The following is a 13,183-nucleotide window of genomic DNA, read 5'->3' on the forward strand; positions in this document are numbered from 1 at the left end:
AACTTGGCAAGCCTTTGAGAGGAACCCCTCACATATCGTACAATGTTGCGGACTCGGGTTATGAAATCATGAACCTCTTTTAATCCCTCAACAACTATGATGTTAATGATATGAGCACAACATCGAACGTGAATAAACTCGTGAGCCCGAATGACATCATCTCTCACCGTCGTGTTCCGCTTAAACCAATCAATTGCTGTTTCATTCGCACTGGCATTGTCAACTGTAATACACAACACTTTTCGAATTCCCCAGTCCTTTAAACAATCATCCATCTTCGCCCCAATGGATGTACCTTTATGATCCACAATTTCTTTAAAACCAATAATTTTTTTATGCAAAATCCACTCACTGTCAATGTAGTGTGCTGTGATACACATGTAGCAGACGTTCTGTATAGAAGTCCATGTGTCAGTCGTAAAAGACACTCTCTGGCCAGTGGTAATAAACATCTTCCTCATCTCCTCCTTGTCCTTCGCATGCCTCTTCATACAATCTCGCATCACTGTATACCGTGATGGAATAAAAAATCGTGGCTCAACAAAATTTAGAAACTTTCGAAAGCCTCTTTTCTCGACTGTGGTAAATGGCATCTCATCAGTAATTATCATCTCTGCAAGCATGTCCCTCAACATCTTCTCACTGTATTGAGGGATGACCAATTTCATAGTCTGTGTACCATCAGTGGCTGTAGAAGTTTGGTAACTGAGGTTGGTCTGATCAGTGGCTTGCAAACCCTTCGCTATCTTATATCGTTGACAACCATTTAGATGTGCTATTAACACACTAGTACCTTGCTTCTTCGAATGGCATCCACAAAGTGATCCACAGTAATGGCATCTTGCTACTGGGTTCGCAATTTCACCAGGAATTTTGGTGAAATGCTCCCATGTCCACGACCTCTTTTTAGAAGGTCGTGGTGGTTGATCTTGCTCAATGGGCATCTCCTCCTCTTCGTTGAACATATCCTCATCCTCTATATCAACTGAGAGTTGAAGTCAACTACTCGCACAAGATGTAGCTGCTATAGATGTAGCTGCTCTAGATGTAGCTGCCCTAGATGTGGCTCTAGGGGTGGAAGTACCCACAGGTGTAGGAGGTGTAGCATTGGCATCCGCCATATCCCTTTGTGGACGATCATCTCCACTATGTCTAAGATCCATATCACAATCAATGAAGTTGAAAAAATTAAATTAGAAGCAAAAAATTAGTTTAAAAATAAACTAGGCTATTGTATTATACAATAGGACATGTATTATTGTATCATAATATATTATTGTATCGATGCATTATTATATCGAGGTTCGGTTCACTTGCGCTCGACTCAGCGGAACCCATCCAGAGAGGTTCGCTCGACGTGCGCTCGACGTTCGCTCAAGCAGAACCCATCCAAAGAGGTTCGCTCGACGTGCGCTCGACGTGACACTCGAGCAAAACCCATCCAGAGAGGTTCGCTCGAAATGCTCTCGACGTAGCGCTCGAGCAGAATCCATCCAGAGAGGTTCGCTCGACGTGCGCTCGACGTGACGCTCGAGCAGAATCCATCCAGAGAGGTTCGCTCGACTTGCGCTCGACTTGCGCTCGACACCTCGCTCGAACGCAAGTCTGTAATACAATGTAAAATTCAGGGTTTTGAGCGCCGTGTTGGGACTATATTGAATATTCAATACAACCAATTCACAAGAATCACAACTGTTGGCTCCAATTCATAAGAGATGTGCTTGAATTAAATTTAGGGCTCATAAATTTAGGGCTCACTATAGGTGGAAGCTGAATAGATGAGCAACGAGGAACGGCGGCACGGAGGAGCAACGACGAACGGCGGCACGCTGGCACTGGGACGGACGACGCGAGAGAGAAGGGATGGTTCAGTCACTGGGACGGGAGACGCGAGAGAGAAGGGAGAAGGAAGAAGAAGAACTGGAGAAGGAAGAAGAAGAACTGAAGAAGGAAGAAGAAGGGGGGAACGTATGAAGGAAGTCTTCCTTAGGAAGACATATGAAACGACGACGTTCCATATTAAGTGGAACGGTGTCGTTCAATAATTTTTTTTTAAACCCAGCTGTAAAACGACATCGTTTTACAGCTGGGTTTAAAAAAAAATTCGGAGTCGGAGTCGGAGCTACATGGAGCTCTGACTCCGACTCCGAATGACTATTCGGAGTAGGTCCGAATTCCGACTCCGAATTCCGACAACTCCGACTCCGTTGGAGTCGGCGTCAGAGCGGAGGTCGGACGGAGTCAGAATTCTCGAAATTTTGCACACCCCTAGTTTTTTTCTCTTTACGTCGTGATTCTTTTTCCCTCATTTCCACTTTTCCACGAGGACTTTTATGGCTCGGTTGAAACATCTAATCTGATTATTATAATTTTTTTAAAATTTTTATATAAAAATATAATAAATAATTTAATTTTTTAAAATTTTAAATTAAAAAATTATTAAAAAATTATATTTAATAATATTTTATTTAACTTTCAATAAAACATCACTCCCCATCTCATCTCATCATCTCTATATCCAAACCCACTGTCAAAATCATTGCACTGCTATGTGTATATTATTAGAACATAGCTTCACCACCTTTCCACCGCTTCTACACTTCTAAACGGCCAACCACGAGCTCATGGCCTCTCCATGTTGTGCGCCACCAACTACCACCACCATAAACCGAGACAGTGAGCCATTGCATCTCCTTCGCATTCCAAGAAAAACCCTGTTGCCGCAACATAGTCTTTCCGCATCCATAGTCTAGGCAAGGCTACCCCTCACTGACACCTCTCCTCTCCCTCCACCGTAACTGCACCATGAGCAGCCGTGATACTTCTGCTTAACACTGCCATGGCCACTCGAGCGTACCCCCTGCACCATGAGTAGCCATAACCTCCATACACGTACGTTCACAGCAAGCCCATTCGCAACGCCACCTCAAGCCGCAAGCTCTGTCCGTTGACCCATACTCCGCAGTCGTTCATCACAAAATCGCAACCTCACCAACATCGAGGGACTCTGTTTTTGCTCCCCGAAACAGAGAAGTCTTGGCTCAACCGGCCCACTACCCTTAAGCCACCGCCCACGCCGGTTGCCTCAGCCACGAAGGACACTCTTCCTCCACTCCCATCTGCCTTGGATGCTTTGCCGCTACCCTCAAGTTGAGTCCCTCTCACGACCTCTTTTTTCTTTTTTTTTTTTTTTTTTTTTTTTTTTTTTAATTTTTTTACACCTGAGTGAGGTGTTGAGCCTTTGAATCGGACTCAATCTAGGGCAAGAGCTGTTCGAGAGTGGTGGACGATGCTACGACCAATGGTTGTATGGCCAGTGATCATGCGTAGATGCTGTCTGTGTAGTGGAGGCTGTTTGTCTGTGCATAAGCTGGGTGTTTGTGCCGCCAGGGCTTGAGATGCTGGTGCTTGCGGTGGGCGTGACGTCCAGGGTCATACCGGTGCTTGCGGTTTTGTAGTTGTTAATGTGTTTATTTGTAGTTTTTTGTTATTTTAGTATCTATAGAAATAGGCTATTGGATTTGGTGTCCATATCAGTGTCACGTACTCTTCCTCCCTAGGAGGATAGAGGGGGCCTCTATGTTTTGTTTTACAGAGTGCTTTCTCTGTTAGGAGAGAGTTTATTGAGAAGTTAAAACAATATCCGCCACAAAGGAATTTGTGTATGGGGAAGACCAGAGCTAATGCGTAGTTTGGCTTATAGTCCAGATTTTCCATGTATTGATAAATCATAGTTGTAACTTCTGTTCATTAATGAAATGAGTCTGTTTTTTTTAAGTTAAATATTTGCTCTCTTACTTTAATCAGTTTTGTTTTAATGAATCTTTAAACTAGAAATGTATTTGGTGGTATAGTTGAATTTATTAGTAATACTATTATGCAATTTTTAGAAATGTTTTTGAGTTTAATAATTATGTGGATATTGAGAAATTTAGGAAGTAATAATATTTTAGAATTAAGAAAAATTTTAGGTTCTTGAGGTATTAAAATAGGTACTTCAGGTCTAAATATGATATATCTATTCATTGGAGATTTATGTAAGTTATATGAATTTTTATAGGTGACGATTGACAATTGTTTAGTACTATTGCAGAGAAATTCTGAAAAGTTAAGAAGTTCAGGGAAGCAGAGTTTTTATACTAGTCTTTGCATAAAAAGAAAATGAAACGAGGTTGATTTGAAAATATGCATGTTTGTTTTGAAAAGAAATCTGAAAACAATCTCAGATATGTATTCCACATATACATGAAAGTTGTATAAGAGAAAATATTTTCTGTCATGACTAGTGTAGATATGAGCTAATTTTGTATATTATGTTTCTGAACTATGCAAAAAGAGCAAAAATGAAATAAATGAAAATTTACACATGTGATGTAAAAATGTTCTGAAACCAATTTTGAATATGTGAAAAGACTTGAATTTGTTTAGCACTATGTTTGGATATGTTACGGAATCTGAAAACCTTGGCATGAGATTCTAATTCTGTATTCGGATTAAGTCTGATTTTGATGTTTTGCTCGGTTTTTGTTATGGTCTAACCATGAGTTATAATAGTGGGATACGGTCCAGCCACGGGTATAATAGTGATATATAACCTTACCACGGGGGTTAAACATGGTATACGGCCCATTCACGGGTATAATAGTTGTTTATAACTCTACCACGGGGTTAAACATGGTATCTATCCCAATGTAATGTTCCGATATGATGAAGATGAGGTCACAGATTTTGATATACCAAAGGATTTTGAATAAAAAGTTTTCTGAAAGTTTCGCTCTGAAAGTTTTGGTAACATGTTTTGATTTTGCATTCTGAAAGCAAATGTTTCTAATTATGCATTCTGAAAGTAAATATTATGCATTCTGAAAGTAAATATTTTGTTCTGCATTCTAAATTATGAAAATGTTCATGTTTATATACTAGTATATGCTCTCTACTTACGGAGTTATTAATAACTCACTCCTTATCTCCACAATATTTTTCAGATGATTATGATGGTCACGCTGGCGAGTAAGAGTAGGTTGTGTTAGAGAAATTGTGAAGTTCGTACAAGAATAAGTATCCAATGGTACAAATATTTATTTGGGAGTCTTTTTAGTTGATTTATGATTTTATATTATTTTGGTACTGTAAGTCATGAAAATTTCGTGACTATGTGGAATTCTATTTTATTTATTTGAGGGAATTAATTAGTGTTTTAATGGAGGGACATATATTTTTAGTTTGAATAAATGGATTTCATATTTTGATAGAATATCAGAATATATAATTCTGTTATTGAAGATGATGGTAGCATACAAGTGTTAACTCTCTAGACCTTCGAGTATGAGGCATTACATTTTTTTTACTTAATTGGTAAGGAAGTTTTTTAAATGGATTTGTGATTTGTTTTTCTAAAAATATTTAAATGGATTTAAAAAATGCCTAAAAAAACATAAAATAAAAAAGTGCATTGCACTTATGGTATGAATTATTGGGAGTCACTCTCAGTGGCTCTATCAAGACCCAAGTGACTAAACCTAGATTTAGAAATAATTGAAAATATGAAGGAGTTCCATGTGATATAACTAGGGTGCAAATTTTAACCTAAAAATTGGTCTAGTCCAGAACCGGTTTCTATAATTCCAAAGCCAGCCGAAACTGGTCCGAACCCGATTCTATGATTTTTAGGATCGGATTGGACCGAACCAGTTCACTATATTATATATTTAAATTAATTTTTTTAATATTATATATAATATTTTTATATTACATATAATTTTTATATATAATATATATAACAACATAAATTATAATTATATATAAGATAATGTTATTATAATTTATAACATAAAATTTTAATGTTAAACATAAAAATTTATTTGATCATATGCATTAAACAAAAAATATATATATTAATATTATTTTATGGCTTAACAAATTCTCAGCATATTCATTTTGATAAATACATAATACATTAGTAATTCTAATATACATTAGTATATTAATTACATTTCACTTTAATTAATTAGTATATAATAGTATACTAATGTATATTACTATATTAATTATATTTTATGTCCTAATACTAATACTATTAAAATCGAAAAACCGAACTGAACCAAACTGGAACCGGTAAAACTAGAGATATCAGTTTAGGAAAATAACCAATGCGTAATCGGTTTTTAAAAATACAAAACTGGTACATAATGGTTCTGTCCTAAATTTTATCCAAAACCAGACCAGACCGGACCGAACCGGTTACAACCATAAATATAACAGTCTCGAGTTTAGGTTTTTTCTTAGAAATCATTTGTTTTTCACAAAATTTTATATATTTTATTTTGACTATTTAAGATATTTTTGAAATACATCTACTGATTTTTATTTGGTCATGTAAAAAAAAAAAAGACAAAATAAAACATAAAATTTCTTGATCAAATGAAAGAAAAAAAGTTCATCAAATCAAATTATGTCCAATAAAAAAAGCATAAAAAAACACAAAAATACCCTTGGACCCACTGCCACATCCCTAGGGTGAGGGCAAACACCTCATCCGCCCTCCCCCCCAACTTTAATAATGGACTACAGTCCACTAGACTAAAAAATTGTTACTAGATTTAAAAGTGGTCAAAAATACATTTTGGGACCTAAATTATAAATTTATAAATATGACTATAATTCAAAAATTATGTAGTTTTTAAATTTTCTAGTGCATATTTTGTGTATGTCAAGGAAATACAAGAGTTTCACATTACTTAAATGTAAGACTTATATTGCCAAGGCAACATATAAAAGGGTAACCCTAGTACACTACAATTTATACAAAGTATTGAGTAAAAATTCTACTTAATACATATTATTATATTTATATATAGTAAAAATAATAAATATGTATTAATATAATTTATATAAAAAAATTTAAATATGTGGGGCAGGGGATAGGGCAGGGCCCACTGGTGTTTTCCCACCCTTAGGATTCATCACTACATCTACAAGAACTTGTCTCACAACTATTGGGCATAAGGATCTTGCTACACCCACAAAGACTTCACAAGGAAGGCCAATCTATTTTTTTTTTTTTTATTTAACTATTTTAAAACTCCTTAAACATTAAAAAAAAAATACAAACTCATTAAAAAGTACTTCCTTAACCACCAAGTATATATATAAAACAGTGATCATTCTCATCCATATATTGATAAATACCCGAATAAACTCGACTTGACTCGGTTAAGGCTAGTTAAGGCCAGCTCGAGTATATATATAAAAAGTACTTTCAAGGATGCGTAGAAAATACCCGACTAAACTTGACTCGACTCGACTAAGACTAGTTAATGTCAGCTCGTTTATGTACACGTCGACTCATTAGCTCGACTCGATTAAAGCTTATTCATATATTGATAAATATATACATACAACTATGTAAATATACATATATATATATATTAGCTAATAATACAAGCACAACACTTTTATAATTCAATAAATAATATGTTATCTAATTACTTATGCTTATATATTGAATATGTTTCGTAGCTACACCAGTAGAGAGGCAACGACTTTGACTTGAGAGTGTTATCGTCTTGCTCGAGCCAGTTGACAACCCATGAGATGTCACTCAGCTTTACGTGCTGTCAAGTGACCAAAGGAGCTCCACCGGGATAATGCTCCATCTCGACTTGGGATTGTGATACTTAGACACCCCATGTAAAATTCAAACAATTATTTTATTAATGTGTGCATCGCGGTCTCCCCTACGGACCATCCACGCATTTTGGCTCCATTTTTCACACTACGGTAACCACCGTGCATGTGAATTCGTAACAAGCGATGGCCAGGTTGATGCCCAGGGTGTTCATGGCCAAGTATCCTCTAGCCTCCACTAATAGAGAGGCAATAATGTCAATGCGAGAGCACTACCATCTCACTCAAGTGCGTTGTCGCATAGCGACAACTTGAGATGTCACTCAATTTTATGCACTCCCGAGTTATCAGAGGAACTCCACTAAGATAATGCCCCATCTCTACTTGGGGTCGTGATACGAACACACCCACAAAATCATTTGACATAAAAACCCAATAGTTTTACAAAGCTTACTTTACACAAAACCAGAGTCTAATTACAAGAATATCAATGATAGGTATCAAATATAATGCAACAATTAATACATCATGAGTGACAGAGTAGCAGCAACATTTATTATGAAATGCACAATATATAAACAATACAATTAATTCCAATGCATCACACTCAAATTACAATTTTAATCCAACACTCCACAAGGAGCTTAGCCACCACACTGAATCACAACCAACTACAGTTCAATCCCAACGCTTCATAGGGCCCTCGACAACCACACAGATTCACAACCAGACTGCACGATTCACAATTTTACAGTTTTCCAACGACAACTATTTTCAAAATTAAGGTTAGTCCGAGGATTACTTACAGTTGGAGGTAAGAATTCTGGATGATCGAGGCGTACTCAGCATTATTGCTGACTAGGTCGTTCTTGACGGTGGGTTAGGTAATGGTTTCAAGGGGGTTATGTGGCCTCTCAGATAGAGAGAGAGAAACAATGTGTGTGTGTGTGAGTGTTGCGGAACAATGAGGCAGGTGCCATGTGAGTGAGATAGAGAGCACGAGAGTGGAGCCAAGAGATGGAAAGCCCACTATAGCAGTGCCGAGCAGGGAGGAGCATGGTGTGAGTGGTAGCTAAAGATAATCTTTCAAACTCAAAAGGTTTAGGATTTGGATTGCAATGATGAGCAATGCACGGTGGTTGCTTTCTAGTGGTTTAGTCGTGCCTGAAGGGGAAGGGGAAAAGGGCTAACCTTCATGGTTGATGTGAAAGTGGGGATGGGTGGTTGCCAAAGTGAGGTGCAGGTAGAGGCAACGATTGTCGTGGCTGTGGACAGGTGGAGCCAGGGAGTAGTTCTATACTTGCCTTGGCTTAAGGCACGTGCATGTATGGTGGTGCTCGGCAAAAAACGTGGTAGAGGCAGCGGTTGTCATGGTTGTGGACAGGTGGATCCAGGGGTAGTTCTCTACTTGCCTTGGGTTAAGGCACGTGCATGTATGGTGGTTCTCGACAACAAACGTGGTAGAGGCAGCGGTTGTCATGGTTGTGGACAGGTGGATCCAGGGGGTAGTTCTATACTTGCCTTGGCTTAAGGCACGTGCACGAATGGTGGTTCTCGACAACAAATGTGTAGAGGGTAGGCCATGGAATTTGGGTGTGAGGGCTTCTGATTGGTGTTGTTGTTGGTCACAGAGGAGTAGTGGTGGTGTAAAACATGGAAATGTGCTGCGACAATGTAGTCCTAAGAGAAAGAAATAGAGAGTGAGACAGAGAGGAGAGAAAGAGAGTGCATGAGAAAGAGAAAATGGAAGGACAGAGAGTCAGACTGAGTGGGTTATGAAGGAAAACTTCACGGTGAAGAGCAGCGACAACGTGGGTTGTGCCAGATGACACAACTAGGGAGAGACAAAAGAGAGATCTGAGGGAGGGAGTGTGAGATAGAGGGAGGATATGAGAGAGGGCTTATAGATGCCAGCAAAAGACTTAGTGGCAACGACAGTAAGGACCTGGTGGAGGTGGCTGCTACAACGTGGCAGCACAACAAAGAGGGAGAGATGGGAGACAATGGCTGGTGGCGTGTTGCGTTCATGGGAGGGGAAAGGCGAACACCGGTAGAGAGAAGGAGAAAGGGAGAAGAGAGATCGAGAGGGAGTTACTGAGAGAGAGAAAGAGAGAGATGTCAAGCAGAGAGCTAAGGTAAGAAGGAAGAGGGGCCTAGGGCAACCCTTAAAATGCAGTGTTTGGTGCTTTCTATTTTTTTCCCCAAGGGTGTGGCCTTGGGCTTAGGCTTCTCACTGTTTGTGACTTGAAAATAGCCAGATAGAAATTTTGCTCGATATTCATGCGACATGTCACTCGAGCAAAGCTCAGGTAGAGAGTTCGATATCGACACTCACTTGAGCATTGAAATTTTGCCCCACAATATACTTAAACATTCCTCAAGAGAATAAAATCCTCAACAACTCCGTGAATATCGACACGTTGCCAAACCTCATAAATCTTTGTGTTGTATGATTGATTGTTTGTTTACTTTTATTTTTCTGTTTTCAAAACACTTACATTTCAAAATGAAAACTCTAGAAGATCCAAATCTCCATTCTCGATCTCTTTCAAAGTCTCATCGGTTGTCTCTTTGTTTTTTACGATTAGCTTTACTTTATTACTTCGAGGAATTGTATCAAGTCAAGACTTCAGTTAACCCTTAATATAACATGCTTTTTAAATCATTCATCCTCCATTACTTTATATCCTTATTTGTGGGTTATCACAGTCTACAATTGTACCATAAAAGGATTAGGTGACCATGGAAAGGATCATTGAATTGTCTTTAAAGGCAGTATTAGGTACCTGCCACTACAACAAATAAGATCTTTTGGGATGAAAAGTTTCATCCCAAAAGACTGGAGTTTCATCCCAAAATATATTTTTGGATAAAAAAAAAAGTCCCAAGGTCGCCCCAAAAGGTATTTTGGGACAAAAATCACAAATTCGTCTCAAAAAATATCTTTTCGGATGAAGTTTAGTTGGATTGTTCAATCACAGTCAGACGTAATTTTTTTTTGGGAGGATTGAAATTCATTTCAGGAAGTCATTCGAATAGCGAAAAAAACATTCGACCAGGTACTTCATGGTCGATCGATTGATACCAGTCCGTTTGACCAAATACACATGAAGAAACGTTCGAACAAAAAAATTGATGATCGAACGTAAATTAAGCCATTCGAACATGTTTGGGACAGAAAAAGTGAATTTCCTATTTGAACATGTTCGAGTAGGATGCAACTTTTTTTACCGTTTGAACTCTAACTTGTAAGGTTCGAACAGTTGTGTCGATTGTTTATATGTTCGAACGTATAATAATCGTTCAAACGGTTAGTATTTTCATAGAGAATACTAATTTAAAACCAAATAGATATTTATATTTCAAAAATACATTACAAATTGTTCAATATAAATAAAACTAATCTAACAAGTGAAAACTAAATAAATAAAATACTAATAATACTAGTAATGTTATCAGTATATAATTGTTCAATATGCAAAACACGAAAATCAATTGCTTGGAGGTCTAAATTGTTGCTTAGGCATCTACATTTTGGAGTTCATCTCTCCCTGTTGATCTTGCATTTGGAGTAGCATCTCTCTTTGTTGATTTTCTTGTTGTTTTATGCGCATCTCCATGTCAGTTTGTTTCGTCAATTGAGCCTCTAACTCATGTTGTTTTGCAATCAATTCTTCGATCTTAGAATTCGCATTCTCTAACGCAATGACAGTAGTACTTGACATTGATGAAGAGCCTGAAGTCTTTACACAGCGACCCAAATCCCTAAAATATCCTTAACGTTGACCCAAAACTTGTATACAAATTTCAACATCACTTGTTGATGAATTCTGATCTGATGCAGCTTCAGCATGGAGGGCAACCATTTTATCCTACATACAACATATAAAATTAATATTGACACAATAATTTAAATATATTTAATTAAAACAAATTATAATACTTACATAACTCTCACGAGCATGGGGAGGAGTCGACTCTCTATTACTATTAATATGTGATGTAGCATATAATTTTATCAGATTATAATTGGTGTCTAACTCTTTCTACAAGAGACATTGTTAAGATATAAAGTCAATATTAAAAATAAACTATACAGAATAAAAAAAAAGAATATAATACCAATTTCAGAGAGAGGTGATGGAAAGATCTTAAACCTGCATGATGATGAATCTTTAACTTCAATCTTTTTTTTTTGTTTATAGAACTTTGCTTCTGCATAGAAGTTGTAAAAATTAATAAGTGAAAATTATAAATAGGACACATAAAGAATTCATTTAATTTATCTTATATGATGGATCCTCAAACATGTCACAAATTTTTTCCCAATCTTCAGGTTGAACATCCTGAAAAGGATGTTGGCATGCATCTTCCTTGTTGCCGTACTTCTTGTAATGCTCATGACACCTCACTTTATATATGTGGAATGCATTACACATCAGCTCCTCGCAATCTTACACTCCTCTCTCCGACAAAATTTAGCTCAAAGTCATCTTTGAAAAAGTATTGTAACACCCCGCTCCCTGTAACACCCTGTATTTTAGTGTATTTTTAATGACGGATTATTTTTATTAATTCAAAAATTTATTCTCTTGTTTTAAAAGTATCGAATATTTTTAAATAGTTTATTTTATGATCTTTAAATTGTGAAAATTAAATTTGATGTGTTTTCTTAATATTTATTATTGTGATGCATTTAAATTGTTCTTTATTTTAAATTAATTGATTGTTAGATTTAAATATTGGATTTTCATGTGAGAAAAATGAAAGAGACTGTAGGGATGGTGGTAAGCAGGGATGGTGGTTGTGTCCCGCCTGTGATTCCCACCTACGGTGCACAGGTAAGGATGGTGGTAAGCAGGGGCGGTGGTATAGTCTTGCCTGCGATTCCCACCTACAGTGTCCGATAAATAGTTTGTTTTGTGTGAATCATTTTCTGAGAAAATGACAGACTATGTTTTTGGGCCAAAATGAGATTTTGGCGTGTGTTGGAAATAATCATTTTTCTGGAAAAAATGGTATTTTATGGCTAAGCGTATTTTGTCATATGCATGCATGTTGGTTGCATTAATATGTTTTTATCCCGAGAGTTGTTTAGTTTATACTTACCTGTGGTACCATTTTATGGTATCGCATATTTTGATGTAGATGAGGATGATGAGCCTTAGCTTAGCTCTGTTGGCGGAGGGATCTGGGATTGCTCTTATTTATCGAGATTCGTTTTTATCAATTATTTATGTATTGCCTTTGTAATATATTTGAGATGACTGTATAACTTTTTAAAGATAATTTGTTTTGAATATTTGTATTTAAATTTCTGGTACTTAGTTGACTTGTTTATATTATCTGCTGCGATTTTTATTGTGCACTTTTACATGTTGCATATACTTGAGTACATTTCGTTGGGATGCATGACTCGTGTTATCATCATCCTGACGTCACGATTCCCGTATTTTTCGTATGCAGGAGTCGGGGCATCACACTCCCAATAAAGACATTTTAGAATTTTTGGAGAGCCATTGTGCTACTAAACTTGAATTTAAAACTTTTCTTTTTA

Source organism: Juglans microcarpa x Juglans regia, chromosome 8D (assembly GCF_004785595.1).
Source record: "Juglans microcarpa x Juglans regia isolate MS1-56 chromosome 8D, Jm3101_v1.0, whole genome shotgun sequence".
In the NCBI taxonomy this organism is placed as follows: domain Eukaryota; kingdom Viridiplantae; phylum Streptophyta; class Magnoliopsida; order Fagales; family Juglandaceae; genus Juglans; species Juglans microcarpa x Juglans regia.